Source organism: Zingiber officinale, chromosome 1A (assembly GCF_018446385.1).
Source record: "Zingiber officinale cultivar Zhangliang chromosome 1A, Zo_v1.1, whole genome shotgun sequence".
Lineage (NCBI taxonomy): Eukaryota > Viridiplantae > Streptophyta > Magnoliopsida > Zingiberales > Zingiberaceae > Zingiber > Zingiber officinale.
The window spans coordinates 11,490,895-11,512,225 of NC_055987.1; positions in this window are offsets into that span (position 1 = coordinate 11,490,895).

Genomic DNA, 21,331 nt, shown 5'->3' on the forward strand with positions numbered 1-21,331 from the left:
TTGGCTGATCCAGAATGTTCCCCATAACCATCAATTATCTTTTCCTTACCTTCTGCCCAAGCTTCGATTTCTTCCACGTCTTTCCTTCCTTCTACTCTACCAACATTATTAGGAGGTCATTTAATCAGGGCTTGAAAAGAGGCTAAGACTCAACTTAGTGAACTCACTCCCACAGAATTGGCGGATGAATTTTCTTATGAACAAACTAAGGTATTATAGATTGTGTTGGAACCCCAGATTATTTTGATGTGATCAAACAAGTTAAGTTAGGTCCTGTGGTGTTTTGACCTTGTGTCTAAGTGTGCAGGAACTTAGGAGCACAGGAAGTCAAGCGGAAGACGTTATTGGGACCGATATGCCCGCTAGAGAGGGGTGAAGAGCGTTTCTTCACGCTTGCGTTGATTTGCTTCGTCTTGATATGCAACGGAAAATAAAAACAAACACATAACAAACCAACACGCTAACACCTAGGGTTTACTTGGTATCCACCTCAAGAAGAGGTGACTAATCCAAGGATCCACACACTCGAGCACTCTCCACTAGTAAACAACTCCTTCTCGGTCACAGCCGGAGGCGGAGAAGCCTCGTATAAACACACACAACACTACAACACTCACACAAGAAGAAGAAACAAAAATACAATTGAAATACACTCTTCTTCTTGCTTACTTGTTGATTGTTGTTGCCTCTTAAACCTTGGGGATGCAGCCTAAGAGCCTTCAAGAACTGGTGGAGAAGCTCAGAGAAGATCGTCGAAAAATCGCTGTGAGCTCGCAGGAAAAGATCGCAAAAATCTGACAAAGAAAATGCTTCGCCTAGGTTTTAAACAGTGCTCCCAATCGATCCAATCCATCCCCAATCGATTGCCACGTCAGCACCGCTCCATCCCAGCCGTCCATCGCTCATTTCCTGCCCAACGGACACTTCCCAATCGATCGACCGATCGATTGAGACTGCCTGAATCGATCGCTCGATCGATTCAGAGCATTTCTGTGCTCTCGCGATCGCGCGAGAACTCATGTTGCCCAATCGATCGACCGATCGATTAGCAGCTCCTAATCGATCGCCTGATCGATTGGGAAAGCTTCTGTGCTCACGATTTCACATCCTAATCAATCGACCGATCGATTGGGCCTTCCCACAATCGCAGCACACTCCAATCGATCCACTGATCGATTGGACTCTGGTTCAATCGATCACCTGATCGATTGACCAGCCTGGACTTGACTCAAACTCAAGTCCAAATTTCCAAACCCAACTCTCGGTCAATCGTGACCTGTTGGATCTCCATGCCTAGCATTTGGCCACACCCGACCAATCTCGAACTAGCCTTCTAGCCTCCTCTATCAGTCTTGCGTCCCTCGGATATCTCCCATCCTTCACGCCTTGCCTTCAGGAGCTTCCTTCGGCCTCATCCTAGTTGTCGAGTTCTCCTTGCCAAGTCACACTAGGACTTACCTTGCCAAGATCACATGCTTGGACTTACAACCTTTGCCAAGATCACACTTGGACTTTCCACTTGCCTGGCTCCTCACCAAGACTTTCTCCTTTGCCAAGATCATACTTGGACTTTCCCGTTGCCTGGCTCCTCACCAGGACTTTCTTCTTTGCAAAGATCACACTTGGACTTTCCAAATGTCTGGCTCCTCGCCAGGACTTTCTCCTGCCTAGCTTCACTAGGACTTTCCAATTTGCTAAACCTCCAATTAGGACTTCCACCACTGCCTAAACTCCAGTTAGGACTTCCATATTGTCTAAACTCTAGTTAGGACTTCCACCACTGCCTAAACTTCAGTTAGGACTTCCATACTACCTAAACTCCAATTAGGACTTCCACCACTGCCTAAACTCTAGTTAGGACTTCCATACGCCTAACCTCCAGTTAGGAATTTTCCAGTCAAGTCTCTTGTCAACCTTGACCTACTTGACTTGTATTCTCATCACCCTAGTCAACCCTTTAACCATCTCCACAACCGGGCGATTGCCCTAGCAATATCCATATATTGTCAAACATCAAAACTCAAATCTCTACTCAAGCTTGACTCAACTCAAGCTTAGTCAAACTGGTCAAACTTAACCTAGGGAAATTGCCCAATAGACACAACTAGCGAAAAGGACGGCACCAGAGAAAGTCGATAGGCTCGGTGCGTCTGAGGGACCAGGCGCTACGTAAGAGTACACTGGCGGACGAGAACGAAGCGTACGGTGTTTCCGAGGGACGAGAAGCCGAAGCAGAAGATTACTCGGGGAACAAGAGATGCAGCCAGCGAGAAGGTCGGCACGAGAGACAGCCGACGGGCTCGGCGCATCCGAGGGACGAAGAGCTGTGAATGAGTACACTGGCGGACAAGAAGGAAGTACACGACGATTCCGAGGGATGAGAAGTCGGAGCGGAAGCCTGCTCGAGAAGGCCGAAATTGGGTTCAGGTGAGCCTTATTTCGGTTGACCGAAATCACGCAAGCGAGCAGAGCAAAAGATCTAGACCGACGCGAGCAGTACCGGAGCAGAGGGCCCAGATCGGAAAAAATCAACTATGTTGACTTTAGTGGTCCGGGCGCCCGAACCCAATCTGGGCGCCCGGAGCGATTCCGGGAGCCCCAAACTTGATTTTTGACCAGATCACGTTTGACCGTGATCCGTTGCGAAGGGGATAAAGTTTTATCCCCTTCCAGGTGTCTAGAATCCTCTAAGCGCCCTGACCAAGGCTATAAATACAGCCTTAGTGCAGCAGCTTTTCAATTCAACAAGCAATTGTAACAACACTTGTGTGTTTTCCTGTTTTGTTTAGCTTTCTTCTTTCTATGTTTACACTGTTGTAAAAGAGGCTTCTCCACCTGAAAGAGAATTTAGTGCGATCATCTTCCTTGCATTAACAACCTTCCCGGTTATAACTAAGTAAAACCCTTGTGTCTCTTTTCTTTTAAGTTCAGTCTTTAATTATTTATGTAAGTGTTATCTTAAAAAGTTAGAGAATGATATTTTATTTTGAAGTGCTATTCAACCCTCCGATAACCGACCACCAACGATCACCAACAAGTGGTATCAGAGTCAGGACGTCTCAGAAGGACTAACTGCCGACTGAAGCAACGAGATGGCCGGAGCTAACATCTATCCACCAATGTTCGAGGGGGAGTTCACGTTTTGGAAACGACGAATGGAGGTATTTCTTAAAACAAATTGTGGTATTTTACTAATAATAAAATATGGTTATGAAGTACCAAAGAATGCGAACGGAGAATAAATTGAAAAACGCCTCTGGAACAAAAAGCAGCGCGACTATTTCATGTCAAACGGTAAGGTTGAATATCATCTCTTAAGTGTACTACCGGTGGAGGATCTCAACAGAATCGACAACTACCAAAGTGCAAAAGAACTCTAGGAAAGTCTTGAAGCTCCACGAAGAACCGATTGAAGTCGAATTCAACTCCTTGATGGGCACCGAGTCATCCTTCTGAAGAATCCGAGACCGAAGAACAACCGTTATAGCCGAATTCCTTTCCAAGTACACAGAAAGCTCATCCCAGATGAGCATCGATGAAGGAGGAGAGTCTTCGGAGTAAAGCAGCTTTACAGGGGAAGGATCAGAGATCGACAAGATAAGTCATGTACGATCTCTACCACCTGACCAAAATGTTTAAATTTGTTAAATTATTAACTAAAGATTGTTGCATGTTAGAAAAAGAAAATAAAAAACTAAAATTAACTTTAGATAAATCTGGTCTGTCGGGAGATCTTAAAAGATTAGAAGTAGAAAATGATAAATTAAAATTTGAAAATGATAATTTGAAAATACAAGTAGATATTTTGAAAAATCATGCATGTTCAAATAATCAACATATTAGAAAATTTTATGGATTAAATTGGTACCTTAGATACCATAAGGGACAAATTAGAAATATTTTAAAAAAAATATATCCCTAAGAAATATCTAATTAATACAGTTGGCTGGAACTTATATTGGGTTCCTAAGTCTTGTCTTACTTAAACGTTAATTTAGACTAAGCACTTTTAGCAAGAAAATTAAACGTTGAATTTCCTTATGTGGCTTTGTCTAGAAGTGGTTGATGATCCAATAACCAAGAAGGCCTAATGCCTCGCTACAGCCTGGAAGTCAAATATTGAAATAAAATGTTTAATTGACTAACTGATAAAGCATTAATTTGAAATTAGATAATATTTTAAAAAGTCTTTTCAAACATTTTTTTTGGAAATTACTCAAATATTTTTTTTGCAAAGTTCTCTAAACTTAGAAATTTCTTTTGCAAAGTTTTTAACTTAGAAATTATTTTCTGCTTGAATTTTACTTAGAAAAATTTTCTTTCTAAAATTATTGCAAATTCTTTTTTGTGATATCAAAAATAATCTTCGAATTTTTCAAAGTTTTCAAAGTTATAACCCTTAGACTTGTTGTGATATCCCATTTTTTATGTGATCAAAGGGGGAGAAGGAAAATATTAAGTCTAGGGAGAGGTAGATTAAATTTTTTACACTTTCATGCAAAATTCATTACTCTTGATTTATGTTGGTTTACCTTAGCTTAACTTGGATTGCTCAGATCAAAAAGGGGGAGATTGTTGGAACCCCAGATTATTTTGATGTGATCAAACAAGTTAAGTTAGGTTCTGTGATGTTTTGACCCTGTGTCTAAGTGTGCAGGAACTTAGGAGCACAAGAAGTCGAGCGGAAGGCGCAGCTAGCAAAAAGGACGGCACGGGAGAGAGCCGACTGGCTCGGCGCGTCTGAGGGACGAGGCGATGCGGAAGAGTACACCGGTAGACGAGAGGAAAACGTGTAGTGTTTTCAAGGGACGAGAAGCCGGAGTAGAAGATTACTCAGGAAGCAAGAGACGTAACAGCGAGAAGATCGGCACGAGAGAGAGCCAGGGATGGCAATTTTCCCCGCGGATTTGGGGCCCGCGGGGAAAACCCGAAATGGGGATGGGGATCCCCGATTTTTCGGGGATGGGGCGGGTTTGGGGCGGGTATGGGAATACTATCCCCATCCCCGAACCCGCCCCGAATATTATTATTAATAATATTAATAAATAATAATATGATTTTTTAGAAAAATATTAATAATAGTGTTAACATTAATCTATTGGCTTCAAATAGGCAACAAGATCTGTGAGGTCTGTATGTACTTCATGATTTACCTGAGCTATTATTCGGAACCATGTCTTCTGTATTTCCCTGTTTGCCATCCTTGCAGGAAATCGAGCTGAATAAGACTAGCTAGAATGCACTGTTTGAGCCTTACCTTTTCTTGAGACATACAAAAATTATCTCCAGGTTGACATTGTTGCTGCTGATAAATCATGGAGATGGGGCGGGGATGGGGAATCCCCGAACCCGAAAAAATGAAAACGGGACGGGGATGGGAATGGCAAACCCGCCCCCGCCCCGCCCCATTGCCATCCCTAGAGAGAGCCGACAGGCTCGGTGCATCCGAGGGACGAAGAGCTGCGGATGAGTACGCTGGCGGATGAGATAAGGAAGCACGCGACGATTCCGAGGGACGAGAAGCCGAAGCGGAAGCTTGCTCAAGATGGCCGAAATTGAGTTCGGGTGAGTCTTATTTCGGTTGGCCGAAATCACCCAAGCAAGCGGAGCGAAAGATCTGGATCGAGGCGAACAACACCGGATCAGAGGCCCCAGATCGAAAAAAAGTCAACTGTGCTGCCGAACCAGTCTGGGCGCTCGGAGCGATTTTGAGCGCCCGGAACCCGACTTTTGACCAAATCACGTTTGACCTTGATCCGTTGCGAAGGAGATAAAGTTTTATCCCCTTCCAAGCAATTAGAACCCTCCAGGCACCCCGACCAAGGCTATAAATACAGCCTTGGTCCAGAAGATTTTCAATTCAACAAGTAATTGTAACAACACTTGTGTGTTTTCTTGTGTTGTTTAGCTTCCTTCTTTCTGTGCTTACACTACTGTAAAAGAGGCTTCTTCACCTGAAGGAGAATTTAGTGCGATCATCTTCCTTTGATTAACAACCTCCCTGATTGTAACCAAGTAAACTCCGGTGTCTCTTTTCTTTTTAGTTCAGTCTTTAATTATTTATGCAAGTGTTATCTTAAAAAGTTCAAGAAGGGTATTTTTATTTTACAGGGCTATTCAACTCCTCCGACAGCCGGCCACCAACAGTCACCAATAGATTGATCAACTATTCTTAACTTATTTCGAATGCTTCTAATTATATTTATCTTTCAGCGTTGGGTTATTTGCATTGGTGTTGCCTAGCATCTACATGTCTTGGCCAAAGAAAATGAGTTGCTAAAACAACAAGCCTCTGTAACAATTTTTACACAAAATTCCGAGTGAATAAAGGAATTATCTGCTCAATTAAAAGAAACTTAAGAACTAGCTGAAGCTGAGCATGAGAAAGTGACTCAATGGAAGACCTCCTCAAAAACTCTCAAGGCTCAACTTCAATCGGAAGCGAACCTTCGGGAAGAAATGAGAATGAAACTGGATGAGCAGATTACTGAGAATAAGCAATTATGCGCTCAAATGTCTGAATTAAAGTCTACTCACACAATCGAGCTAGCTGCCAAGGAAGCTAAGTTGCTGACTCAAAAGACTGAGCAAGATTCCTTACTCGCTAATCTACTGATCGCTCAAATGGAAGCAAGAACCACCCAGGTGACGTTGATAACTTATCGGGTGGGAGAGGACGAGCGTTTTGAAGTAAGGAAGACTGCCATTTTCAACACTCGCGAGTTCAATGTGCCCATTGTTGACTCCTTTTCTAAGGCTCCTTTTCTCGGAGCCAATAGAGCAATGACACAACTAAAAGAGGGTGGATATCTAATTACCAATCCTCCAGCCAACTTCTTGGATCATAAGAAGATACTACATGGTGCCTCTTCCGACTTACTTCCTCGCTTTTCTTAATCTGCCTTTCTTTTTATGTTCAAGTTGATTGTTAACATCTACTAGACTCTTATTGCCTATTCTAGTATTTGATTAAACTCATTGACCATATTTTAATTTTTATTGTTACTATTTATTTGTTTATTTTTACAAAACTTCACTGTGCAACCTCCATCGCTCGCTCGGGCAAAAACTTAGGTGAGCTGAGATTATGTCTTTTTGGATTGCTCGCTTGGGCAAAACGAACTATCACATGTGTCATACATTTGGTTCAGGACATCCATTCATACGATCGACCAAACTTGAGATTTATTTAAACTCACACTAGTTTGATTGTATGCCTTAAAAAAAACGAACTAGCCATGCCGCTCATTATTTACTCAAGTAAGTGGATCTGGGATTGATCAAAATTAAACACGTTCACTATAAATTAGCATGTTCACCTAGTATTTCCTAAACAAGTTTTGAAAACTCGTTCGAGCTTAAGACTGGTAAAGATTAATTATACCCTCACCTTGATAAATTACACAGAACACCTTATTTGCTTCGGTAACTTGCCTCGATAAAAACACTATCACTTCAAATTAAGAGCTCATCAAATCAGTTACTGCATATGACTTTTTATTAGTGACACGTGTGGATGCATCACTATAGGTGTACGACTTTTTATTTGCCCATGGCTTTATCCACGACTCACGACCAATCCCACCTTTTTTACTATTATAATCTGACAGTCTTATTTAGAAAATCTTTTCAAAGAATCTTTATAAACATTCTACGAAAAAATCCTAAGTTTTTTCATCTTCATCTTCATCATTTTCTCTCCTACTTAATTTCTGCTCCCTTCTCATTATTGATCCTAATAGTCTTTCTCTTTTTCAAGAATGGCGGAGAGTGATGAGTGACATGCGCAATGTTCTTTCAACTTCACCCTTGACGATAAATATGACCTCAATCTCAACCATGATATCCCTTCCTATATGGTCATCCCTACTCCGGAAGACCATCCTCACCATCCTCCGCCATAGAGTATTGTCATCTTTAGGAAACAAGTTCTGTCAAACTTTCATCTTCCCTTGCATCCCTTTTTTATTGATGTTAGTCGATATTTTAATATTCTATTACACCAACTTATTCCCCAATCCCTCAACATATTAAGTGGCGTGGTCGTTATCTTTTGACTACTGAATGCCCCCTTATCTCCTCGCCTATTTTACTATTATTTTTGCCCTCGCCAAGTGACAAAAGGGTCTATTTAAGTTCCAAGCTCGTGCTAAAGTAATTCTGTTTAACCGAGTTCCAACCCAAGGTAAATAGAGAGATAAATATTTCTTCATATGTCTCTCACCTTCTCCATCTCACCCTATGGCCTAGCAACAAGATCTTCCTCCACTCCCTAATCTAAGTAACATTTCTGCAGATCCAATTCTACGTGAAGCCTTAGAAAAGTTAAAGGGTGTAAAGTTCAACTTGCACGCCTTAACCATAGAAGGCCTACTATTAATTTTGGGCTCACTCCGGTTAACTTAGAACTTAGTGCCACCTTTGGTAAGCAAAATCTTTATCTTCAATGGTAATTCTTCTACCGTTTATTATAGAAACTTCTAACATTCACTTATTTTTATAGTGGAGGTCATTCTTCCAGTTTTCCTATATAAGAACACTCGACTAATCAGAGTGGTCTGAGCCTTCCTCCAGCTCCTCAGAATCGGATATGCCATTGGTTGTCCTTCGCAAAAGGCTCCAAGAGGTGGCTTCAGGCCTAGAGCTATTTGAAGAGCATTTCTCCCTATAACCTTCCCTCACTTTGGCTAAGATTCTTTTGCCTGAGGTAAAGAACTCAGGTCTCAAAAACATAATAGTTCTCATTTTACAGTTGCTATGATGAGATTGGGTCTTTTTGTACCTATGTCTCATGCGATTTCCCCAGTTATCTAACCCATTGAGACAATATCAAATCATACAACTACTTCACCTACTTCATTACGAGCCTTAATCATTCCTTCAACTAATTCTCGTGCCAGGTGGACCCCTTGTAGGAGATCGACTGATCGGGTGTCTGAAAGACTAATATTCGAGCAAAATCCTGAGCTAGCTAGGCAAATATCAACATCTTTACCCGCTCAATCAACTCTTGATCCCTCGTAATCACCTGAGCTTTCTCTTACTCTTCCTCCAGGGTCTACAACTTCAACTAGCTCTCCATGTCTCTTCAAGCAATCCCATGGGTTACCATCCTAACAAGGACTAAATCCTACCTCTTTTTTACCTTATGAGAAGATACTTAAGTTAAAGGGTCCCTTGGCTGAGTCCTAGCTACAAGCGTAGAGACAAATGCAAAGGAATGCAATTTCCGAGTGTGCTAATGAACACAACCGCAATGTCATTGCAATAAGTCCTTGATTAAATTTTCTTAGCTTATTGTTGTGAAATATAACTTTATTGTTATTTCATCCAGTTCTATGCCTTAAGTTTACATTTGAGTCAACTGGCTATAGACTTGAAAAGAGCCAACAAAGTTTTAAAAGATCGGGTGGAAGAGCTACAGGTCGTCCCTACTATTCCCAGTGATGAAACAATCCAATTATAGGGAAAAATAGAGGCACAGGTTGAGCTTATCACTGGCATGGAGAAAATTTAACAAGACTATCGCCAATTACTACAATCTCAAGAGACGGACAAGAAGAATTTAGAGCTCCAGTTACAGAGCAATGAGTCCAAGCTCCAAGTGGAGAAAGCAATGAAAGAGAAAGCCCTTTCAGATTTAGCTCACAAAACTACTTTGCTAGAAGAGTTAAAAATTAGACATGCATCTTATTCTCTTGAGCTGATTCAAGAGCTATCTAGTAAGAATTTTGTGCTTCTACAGCAACAGATAGAATTAGAGGCATAAGAAGCTCAGATAGAATCCCTATAAGCCCAGTTGGATACTGTAAAGACTGAAGCAAATACCGCTTGGGACGAATTATCTATGTACAACGCTGAGGAAGATGAACACATAGATGCAGGGAGGAGAGCTTATTTAGATGCCCTTGATTTTAAGAGAAAATTAGCTAGGAGATTTTCTGGGACACTTGATTATGCTCTGGGGGGAGTGATTCAACAGTTGCAAGAGAGCGATCATTTATCCTCAGAACCTTCTCATCAGTCTATAGACCAACATCGACTTCTCAGAGAGCTCCCATGGGATCTCTTGAGCAAGTCCGATTGACTACAGGGTCATGTAACTATTAAATACTAGGCTGTGTATGAGATATTATTAAATACTAATCTATGTATGCAAGCTGTGTATGAAAATCATCATTAAATACTACTAGGTATGAAATATTATTCGGTATACCTGTTCTCCTTACGTATCATCAGAACCACCAATGTTGCTGATAAGATTATATCTCATGTGTGTTCCTTGTGCAGTATATGTTAATCCATATAAAATGCTAAGCACAATCATAACACCAAGTAAGATAGCTTAACTTTCATATATTGCCAAGTAATCTTCATAATGAATTCTCAGATGAAAGAAATAAACCAATTGAACTTTCAAACTGGATTGTGCAATAAGTTGGGCGAGAATATAAGATCACACTAAATAAACAGGTCGGACATATATAAGCAGATTCTATAAGGAATTCCCAGATTGAATTATAAGTTGGGCCAAAACACAAGGTCGCGCTAAATAAATAGGCTGAACATATATAAGTAGATTCCATAAGGAATTCCCGGACTGAATTATAAGCTAGGCAAGAATATAAGGCCATGCGAAATAAACAGGGCCGACATCTATAAGCAATTTCCATAGGGAATTCCTGGACTGACTTATAAGATGGGCGAGAATATAAGGACGAGTGAAATAAATAGGTCGAACATCTATAAGCAACTTTCATAAGGAATTCTCAGACTGAATTATAAGCTAGGCGAGAACATAAGGCCGAGCGAAATAAACAGGCTGGACATACATAAGCCCTTGATATTAGAGTCCGTCTATAATGAATACTTATTTATAACCTGAGTTTAAAGTCGTCGTTTGACTGTATAGAGTTTAAAGTCACAATTCGACTATGTAGAGTTTAAAGTCGCAGTTCGACTGCCAACTGTGTAGAGTTTAAAGTCGCAGTTCGACTATCGACTGTGTAGAGTTTAAAGTTACAGTTCGACTATTGACTGTGTAAAGTTTAAAGTCGAGTTCGACTGTATAAAGTTTAAAGTTACAGTTCGACTGTCGACTGTATAGAGTTTAAAATCAAGTTCGGCTGTATAGAGTTAAAAGTCAAAGTTCGACTATCGACTGTGTAGAGTTTAAAGTCATAGTTTGACTGTTGAATGTGTAGAGTTCAAAATCGAGTTCAACTGTATAGAATCCACTTGCATTTTTTATTGAATGTATAAAAGTTGAACAAAATACAGGAGTAAGTTACAAGCATACTTGTTAAGCACTATAAGGTTGTAGATGATTAGCACTCTAAGGTCTGTTCAACCTCCGACCCTCAGCATCTTCTAGATAATAAGAACTAGAGCCGAGCTTTTGTACCACCATGAATGGTCCTCCCCATTGCAACTCCAGTTTATTAACATCCCCGACTAGCTTAATGCGCTCTAGACCAAATCAACCACTTGAAAAATCTAAGAATAACCCGTCTATTATAATTCTACCTCATCCTTTGACGGTATGACATAAGACAAGCTACTGTCTTGTCTCGAATTTCTTCTATCAGGTTGAGCTCTATAAGACGTCAGTTGGCATTATCTTCATCATATAAGCACCTACGATCAGATTCTATCCCTATTTTGACTGGGATTATTACCTCACCACCATACACCAAGTGGAAAGGAGTTATTATACCTATCGATTCTTGGGGAGTTGTGTAGTACGCCCATAATACATTGAGTAATTCATTCACCCAACTACCTCCAATATGATCTAATTTAGTCTTGAGCCCTCTGATAATTTTTTTGTTTGTTAGTTCAGCTTTTCCATTGCTTTATGGATAAATTACATATATGAAGGCCTGTGTAATACCATACCCTAGACATCATTCTTTGATCCTTCTGTCTTAGAATTGTCTTCCATTATCGAAAATCAGCTCATGTGGAATACTGAATCTACAGATGATATTTTGTCATAAGAATTTAATAATCATGTGCTCAGTTATTTTAGCTAAGGGCTTAACCTCCACCCATTTTGAGAAATAATCTACTGTTACCAGTAAAAACCTCCTCCGAGCAAATGTTAAGGGCAAATGCCCTACTATATCCATCCCTCATTGATAAAATAGGCAAGAAACTATAAAAGTTTTAAGCAATTCTGTGGGGTGATACGGGATGTTCTAGTGATTCTGACAAGATAAACAGACCCTTACTAATTGAGATGCATCAGCTTATAGAGTAAGCCAAAAATACCCAGCTAATAATATTTTTCGGACGAGAGAACGACTCCCTGCATGTCTTCCACAGGAACCTTGATGCATTTCTTGTAAAATATATTGCATATCATTCGGCCCGATGCATTTGAATAAAGGACAGGAAAAGACTCTCTTATAAAGATGATTTCCAATCATAGTAAACCAACTAGCCCTTTTCTTGAGTACCCGTGCTTGCTCGTCATTAGTGGGTACAGTACCCTATTGTAAGAATAAGATGATTGACATTCTCAGTCACTCTGTAGCTCCAGGTTAGCATGTCGCTCAATGCAGGTGACTAATAATGTTTGCTCCACGGGCTTATCCAAATTCTAGGGAATTATGGCAGAAGTTAATTTGGCTAACTCATCTGCTATTTGATTATCTGATCAAAAAATCTTTTGTATGGTCACTTCCTGAAATTCAACTTTTAATTTGTCAAATACTGTTGCATATAACTTAAGCAGCTCATTGTTAATCTCAAAGTTGTCGGACAATTGTTGAGCAGCCAACTAAGAATCAGAGTAGATTAAAATTCAAGCAACTCCTACATATTGTGCGACCTGTAATCCTGCTATTAATGCTCATATTGTATTTCATTATTGGTTGCTTGGTAATTTAGTCGAATAGATAATTACATTCGATCTTCCCTGGGTATAACATGAATAACTATCTCACTATCCTGCCGAGTAGAGGATCCATCTGCATATATCTTCCATGTTTCCTCAATTTTAGGGCCTTGTACTTCTGTTATGAAGTCAGCTAAGGCTTAAGTTTTGATGGCTACACGATGTTGGTATTGTATATCACACTCATTGAGTTTGGTTATCCATTTGATAAATCTTCAGATACCTCAGGGTTAACGAGCACTCGGCCTAGAGTGTTATTAGTTAATACGATGATTGAATACGACAATAAGTAAGGGCGTAACCTCTGAGTAGCCAAGACCAATCCATACGCCAATTTCTTGAGTGTAGTGTAGCGGCACTCTTGTCCCTTTAATAAATGGCTCAAAAAGTATACAGGTTGTTGATCTTTTCCCTCCTACCTCACCAATACTGAACTAATAGCATGTTCATTAGCTGACAAGTAAACCCACAATGTTTCACCCACTATTGGCTTATCTAGGATTGACATATCCGATAAAGAATTCTTCAGCTCCTCGAAGGCCTTGTCGCAGTCTGCATCCCACTGGAATTTGGTGTCTCAACCAAGTATCTTGAAGAAAGGTAGACTTCAATTAGCCGATTGGGAGATGAAGTAAATAGCGTGGTAATTTGGCCAGTCAATTTTTGGGCTTCCTTCAAATTACGTGGGGGAGTCATGTTCTGTAGAGCTTGTACTTTGCAAGGATTAGTTTTGATCCCTCGCTTAGTGACTATATGACCCAAGAACTTCCGCTTCTAGCCCCAAAGAAGTATTTGCAAGGGTTGAGCTTGAGCCCGTACTACCTCAGAGTTCTGTAACTTTTTTTTATGTCACCGATCAAATCTACCGGCTAAAGAGACTTGATGAGGATATCATCCATGTAAACTTTCATGTTCCGCCCAATAATTGTTTTTGAAAGACTTTGTTCAGAAGTTTTTGATAGGTAGTTCCTGCATTTTTTAGTCCGAACGACATAACATTATAACAATAAGTACCTCAACAGTTATGAAGCTGACCTTTTCTTGATCCTCCTTGACAAGAGGATCTTGGTGATATCCTTGATAGGCGTCCAGCATACAGATGAATTCGTAGCTAGAGGTAGAATCAACCACTTGATCGATGCGGGGTAGTGGATAATAATACTTCGAGCAAGCTTTGTGAAGATCTCTGAAGTCAATACAAAACTGTCACTTGTTCCCAGGCTTGGAAACCAAGACAACATTAACCAGTTAACTCGGGAGCTACACTTCCCTAATGTAGCCCACCTCCAGTAACTTGTTCACATCTTCTTTAATGATTTTATTTTGGTCGGCCCCGAAATCTCACTTTCTTTGTTTGACCAGACGGGCATCAAGATAGACATGGAGCACATGCTCCATGATTGTTGGAGATACACTCGTTGTTGGTGCAACCTTAGGTCAAGGTTGACCTGGTTGACCAGATTCGAGTTGACTTGACTCGAGTTGTGTTTTGATGTTTGACGAGTTATGTTTGACAATGTTTGACGTGAACAAAAAAGTTGTATCTTGATGTTTTACAAGGATACAAGCTTGGGAGATTGTGGGTGCAACCCGTGGTCAAGGTTGACCTGGTTGACCCGAGGTGAGTTGACCTGACTCGGAAAAGTCCAAGCAGGGAGCTTGGCACGGGAAAAGTCCAAGCAGGGAGCTTGGCATGGTGAAAAGTCCAAGCAGGGAGTTTGGCATGGTGAAAAGTCCAAGCAGGGAGCTTGGCACGGAGAAGTCCAAGTATGGAGCTTGGCACATGGGAAGTCGGAGAGGGCTCGGTAGCTCGTTCTCCGGACTGTGGTCAGAGAGGGCTTGGGAGCTCGTTCTCTGGACCGGATGGAAGTCGGAGAGGGTTCGGTAGCTCGTTCCCCGAACTGTGGTCAGAGAGGGCTCGGTAGCTCGTTCTCTGGACCGGATGTGGAAAGTCCTGGTGAGTGAAGCCAGGCAGACGGATAAGTCCTGGTGAGTGAAGCAAGGCAGTGGGAAAGTCCTGGTGAGTGAAGCCAGGCAGTTGTGAAAACCCTAGCGAGTGAAGCTAGGTGAAAGTCCTGGTGAGTGAAGCCAGGCAGTGGGAAAGTCCTGGTGAGTGAAGCCAGGCAGTGGGAAAGTCCTGGTGAGTGAAGCCAGGCAGTTGGAAAGTCCTGGTGAGTGAAGCTGGGCAGATTGGAAATCCTGGTGAGTGAAGCCAGGTGAAAAACCCTAGCGAGTGAAGCTAGGTGAAAGTCCTGGTGAGTGAAGCTGGGCAAGGAAAAATCCAGATGGATCAAGGGTGATCGGACATCTGGTGTTGAGAAGGTCAAGTAGGTCAAGGGAGTGACCGGATACTTGACACGAAGAGAAAAGTCCAAGTGGGTCAAAGGGATTGACCGGACACTTGGTGGGGAGTCTTAGTAGGTCAAGGGAGTGACCGGATGCTAAGCATGATGTACCAACAGGTCAAGGTTGACCGGATGTTGGTTTGGAAGACTTGGGACTTGGTTTGGGAAAAACCAAGCTCTGGATCGATCTGGGGACCGATCCAGCGATACGGCTGATCGGTCTGGTGACCGATCAGTAACCAAACAGAATGCTTCTGTGGATTATCTGATCGGTCTGAAGACCGATCAGGAAGCAAACAGAAGAGAAGAAGGAGAAAGGTTGATCGGTCCAGGGACCGATCAGACTCCTGGACCGATCAGCCTGATCGGTCCCCAAGACCGATCAGGGACAGTGTGGACCGATCAGGTTGGAGCCTGATCGGTCCAGGCCCTAGCCGTTGCGACACAACGGCTAGTTTATGTGTCTTCTTCTTCGCAGGTTATATATCGAGATCGAGGGCCTCTACAGGAACAGTTCTTGCTCTTCCTCCTTACTGCGATCTGAGCTTTGCTGAGCTCTTCTTAGCTGAAGCTTCACGTGAGCTTCCTCGGCTGGGGTCTCCAACAGTTGCTACTGTATTTGGCCCGTGAAGTTGCTGCTTCATCAACAGCCGACGAGAAGGCAAGATTGTTTATTTTTACATTCATATTGTTGCTTCTTCTTGTGTATTCTTGTACTCCTATTCTTGTCGGTGCAAGAAAGATTGTGGCGAGGTTTCTCCACCCAGAAGGAGTATATATATTAGCCGGTTCTCCGGGGACTCATCCACCGACGGATTGATAGGCTTCGTCCACCTTATGGACACGCCGAGGAGTAGGAGTATATCTCCGAACCTCGTTACATCGACGCGTATTGAGGTTTGATTTCTCCGCTTTCGTTTCTATTATTTTTATTTCCGCTGCGCTAACCCTAATCGTAGGAAGAAACGCAAAGAATTTGGGGTCGGCTATTCACACCCCCCTCTCTAGCCGCGACCATCGATCCTAACAAGTGGTATCAGAGCAAGGTCGCTCTTCGTTGGATCAACACCCGAGGGAGCACGAGCTAGAGAATGGAGTTATTTGGAGAAGATGTCACAATTCCACCTTTCTACGATCGCGACGACTTCGCGTTTTGGAAGGTAAGAATGAAGTACTTTCTTATGACTAACCTTGAAAATTGGAGTTGTGTTCAATTAGGTTTCAAGCCTCCGATGGACAAGAAAGGAGAAACCCTAGAGAAGAAGGAGTGGACCAAGGAACAAATCCACCAATCCCTAGTCAACGATGAGGTATTGAAAATTTTTGAATTTTCTTTACCTAATGATGTTTTGTGTAGGATAGGTGGATATAACGATGCCAAGGAGTTGTGGAACAACTTGACAAAGTTCCATGAGGAGAACTCCACTTCAAGTCATGAAGAGGAGTCAAGTGAGCCAAGTAGCTCACTTCATGGAGGAATGGATTTAGAAGTTGAGGGCCACTCAACATCTAAAGAAGAAGAGGAGGTCTTCTTCAAGTTCGGAGCAAGAAGAAGAAGCTTCTACCTCCGAAAGGGATGAAGGAGAAAGCGTTCATCCATCCTCAACTCTAGGTAACTCAAGTCATTTAGTTTCTAGCAAATTACACATAATGTGCTTTGAGTGTAGGGAATTTGGACATTACAAGAGTAAATGTCCAAAGAGGGTTAGAAAGACTCCACCGGCGCCAAAGGTCAAGGAAGCCGGAGTCCCAACACGCAAGGGCAAGGAGCACGTGGTGTGCTTCCAATGCAAGCGAAGGGGACACTATAGGAGTCAATGTCCGAGGGGGAGGCAACCTCACAAGGACAAAAGACCGAGCACGTCAATAGGGGGAGCGAAGGCAAACCCTAAGGTAACATTTAAGTCTTACTCTTGCAATAAGACACATGCTAGTAGTTTTGTTGCAATTGTTAATAATGATAAGCATGTTAACTTTAGGAACCAATACATGAGCTTAGGAGCCAAACATGTTAACCTAGATAAGGATAATACTAGAAATGTCAACCCTAGAATTAACCCATCTAAGGCTAAGGAAAATCTAGGTAGAAATCTCAAATCATCTAGACATATGCCTAGGAATACCTCAAAGAAAAATGAAAAATTAAAAATTGAGGTATTAGAGAAGGAGAATCAAGTCTTGAGATCAAGACTTGATACTTTGGAAAAGGCTCTTAAGAACTTGGAGAAGTCATCTCTAGGGTTTAAGGGTCAAAAACCAATGTCCAAGGACAAGAAAGGTTTGGGTCACAAACCTAAGTCCCAAGTGGTCAAGCCCACTTATCATAATGTTCCATTCGATTATGGAACAAAATCTAGGGCAAGGAAGACCATCACCAAGGTCACAAGGGGAGTCACCCCTAGAGTTGATCTTGACGAGTCCCAAATTACCAAGGCTTCAAAGCCTAGGAGGGGCATTAGAAGGGTTGCTAGGGAAGTCATCCCTAGTGAATACTTAGTGAACCCAATGAGCTCCAATAGGTATTGGGTTCCTAGGAGCGTGATTCCATCACACTAGATGGTTTAGGGTGTGCCAACCTTACTTGAATAGGTAGTTAACCTAATCATGGCAAAAGGTGACACCTTAGGAATTTTCAAGGTTTAATCAAGCCTTGAAAATGAAAGTGAAAATTATTCCTAAGATAATTAGGATGTGCCAACCACATTTTAGGAATTTTTCTAGAGTCAATCTAGTTGGCACATAGTGATCTAAAAGTCTTGAGGATATGATTTTAGGTCTATTACACTTAGGAATATAGAATTTATGGCAAAATGATCAAAACTATCAAAAATGGCAATTAAGGCTAGAATTAGGTATCTTCTATACCTTTACATGTTATTTGCCATATATTGTTTGTCATATGCCATGTCATGACATCATATTTAATTTAGTATCATTTGAAATGTCATGATAATGCTTAGGTTATTTAGATGTCATGCCTTATTTAAGTTTCATACTTTATGCCATGACATCATGACATTGGCACATGTTTCCATTTATGATACTATTTTATGTCATGTCATCATCTCTTGCATGTATAATCAATTAAATTGATTTAAGGACAAAAAACACAATTTGATATGGAGATCAAATTGTTGTTTAGAAAATGCATGAGAACTTAGCCTAAGATGACCTAAACTCATATCTCACATCAAAATTGACTTGGATGTGTTTGATACACCTTAGATGTGTGTGAGATATTAGGATTATGAGTTAGGATCAAGGTGCATAGTTCTTGTACCTAGATGAGCCTAATTCTAATTGGGGATCATAGGGAAAGCTTGTGTACAAGTCATGTACAGTTAGCCCTAAGATTGTGGTCCTAAATTAAAGGGTTTAAAATCATTTTAAAATTGATTTGAAAAACTTTGATGAAGCTTTTCTAGTGATAGCATTCATCATTGAACAAGGTAATACAAAGATGAGTTAACTTTGAGCTATTTCAAAGACTTGAGAACTTTGTATCAAGATTGAAAAATGGAAGCTATTTTCATAGAAAACTATTTTTCCATGATAGTATATGTTATGAGGAATGTATCCTCAAAATTTTACAATTTTTGAAATTTTCTGTGATTTTCTAGAGGTTTCTGAATTTCGGAAGAAGAAAAATTCAGAAATCAGAAATCAGAGGTCGTGGACCGATCAGGAGGTTCCCTGATCGGTCACTGGACCGATCCAGAGGGAGCCTGATCGGTCTGGTGACCGATCAGGGCGTGCCAAGTTGCTGAAATTCGACTGGTTGTCTGAAATTTCAGCTCGGGAGTTGGTATTTTGAAGGTTTGAAACTCTCCAAGACATTGTTGGTGCAATGGTCAAGGGGGAGTTGACCTTTAGGGGGAATTTTACCTATTAGTCAAGGGGAGTTGACTTTTAGGGGGAGTTTTTACTCCTAAAGACTTGAGTGATATGGGATTATCACTAAGTTAATTGTTGACCTTAGTATCAAGGGGGAAATTAAGGATTTCAATGAAAGGTATGAGACCTTCATTAGAAAGAAACTCTTGACCTTGATTCACTCTTTTTGATGTGTGTCAAAAAGGGGGAGAGTGTAGGTTTGGGGAGAATGTTCAAGGAAGAACATTAGAAAACCTAAGTTTGATTATGAGTTTTGTCAAACATAAAAAATGGGGAGATTGTTGGTGCAACCTTAGGTCAAGGTTGACCTAGTTGACCAGACTCGAGTTGACTTGACTCGAGTTGTGTTTTGATGTTTGACGAGTTATGTTTGACAATGTTTGACGTGAACAGAAAAGTTGTATCTTGATGTTTTACAAGGATACAAGCTTGGAAGATTGTGGGTGCAACCCGTGGTCAAGGTTGACCTGGTTGACCCGAGGTGAGTTGACCTGATTCGGAAAAGTCCAAGCAGGGAGCTTGGCACGGGAAAAGTCCAAGCAGGGAGCTTGGCATGGGAAAAGTCCAAGCAGGGAGCTTGGCATCGTGAAAAGTCCAAGCAGGGAGTTTGGCATGGTGAAAAGTCCAAGCAGGGAGCTTGGCACGGAGAAGTCCAAGTATGGAAGCTTGGCACATGTGAAGTCGGAGAGGGCTCGGTAGCTCGTTCTCCGGACCGTGGTCAGAGAGGGCTCAGAAGCTCATTCTCTGGACCGGATGGAAGTCAGAGAGGGTTCGGTAGCTCGTTCCCCGAACTGTGGTCAGAGAGGGCTCGGTAGCTCGTTCTCTGGACCGGATGTGGAAAGTCCTGGTGAGTGAAGCCAGGCAGACGGATAAGTCCTGGTGAGTGAAGCAAGGCAGTGGGAAAGTCCTGGTGAGTGAAGCCAGGCAGTTGTGAAAACCCTAGTGAGTGAAGCTAGGTGAAAGTCCTGGTGAGTGAAGCCAGGCAGTGGGAAAGTCCTGGTGAGTGAAGCCAGGCAGTTGGAAAGTCCTGGTGAGTGAAGCTGGGCAGATTGGAAATCCTGGTGAGTGAAGCCAGGTGAAAAACCCTAGCGAGTGAAGCTAGGTGAAAGTCCTGATGAGTGAAGCCGGGCAAGGAAAAATCCAGATGGATCAAGGGTGATCGGACATCTGGTGTTGAGAAGGTCAAGTAGGTCAAGGGAGTGACCGGATACTTGACAGAAGAGAAAAGTCCAAGTGGGTCAAAGGGATTGACCGGACACTTGGTGGGGAGTCTTAGCAGGTCAAGGGAGTGACCGGATGCTAAGCATGATGTATCAACAGGTCAAGGTTGACCGGATGTTGGTTTGGAAGGCTTGGGACTTGGTTTGGGAAAAACCAAGCTCTGGATCGATCTGGGGACCGATCCAGCGATACGGCTGATCGGTCTGGTGACCGATCAGTAACCAAACAGAATGCTTCTGTGGATTATCTGATCGGTCTGAAGACCGATCAGGAAGCAAACAGAAGAGAAGAAGGAGAAAGGTTGATCGGTCCAGGGACCGATCAGACTCCTCCTGGACCGATCAGGACATAGCCTGATCGGTCCAGGCTTAGCCTGATCGGTCCCCAAGACCGATCAGGGACAGTGTGGACCGATCAGGTTGGAGCCTGATCGGTCCAGGCCCTAGCCGTTGCGACACAACGGCTAGTTTATGTGTCTTCTTCTTCGCAGGTTATATATCGAGATCGAGGGCCTCTACAGGAACAGTTCTTGCTCTTCCTCCTTACTGCGATCTGAGCTTTGCTGAGCTCTTCTTAGCTGAAGCTTCACGTGAGCTTCCTCGGCTTGGGTCTCCAACAGTTGCTGCTGTATTTGGCCCGTGAAGTTGCTGCTTCATCAACAGCCGACGAGAAGGCAAGATTGTTTGTTTTTTACATTCATATTGTTGCTTCTTCTTGTGTATTCTTGTACTCCAATTCTTGCCGGTGCAAGAAAGATTGTGGCGAGGTTTCTCCACCCAGAAGGAGTATATATATTAGCCGGTTCTCCGGGGACTCATCCACCGACGGATTGATAGGCTTCGTCCACCTTACGGACACGCCGAGGAGTAGGAGTATATCTCCGAACCTCGTTACATCGACGCGTATTGAGGTTTGATTTCTCCGCTTTCGTTTCTATTATTTTTATTTCCGCTGCGCTAACCCTAATCGT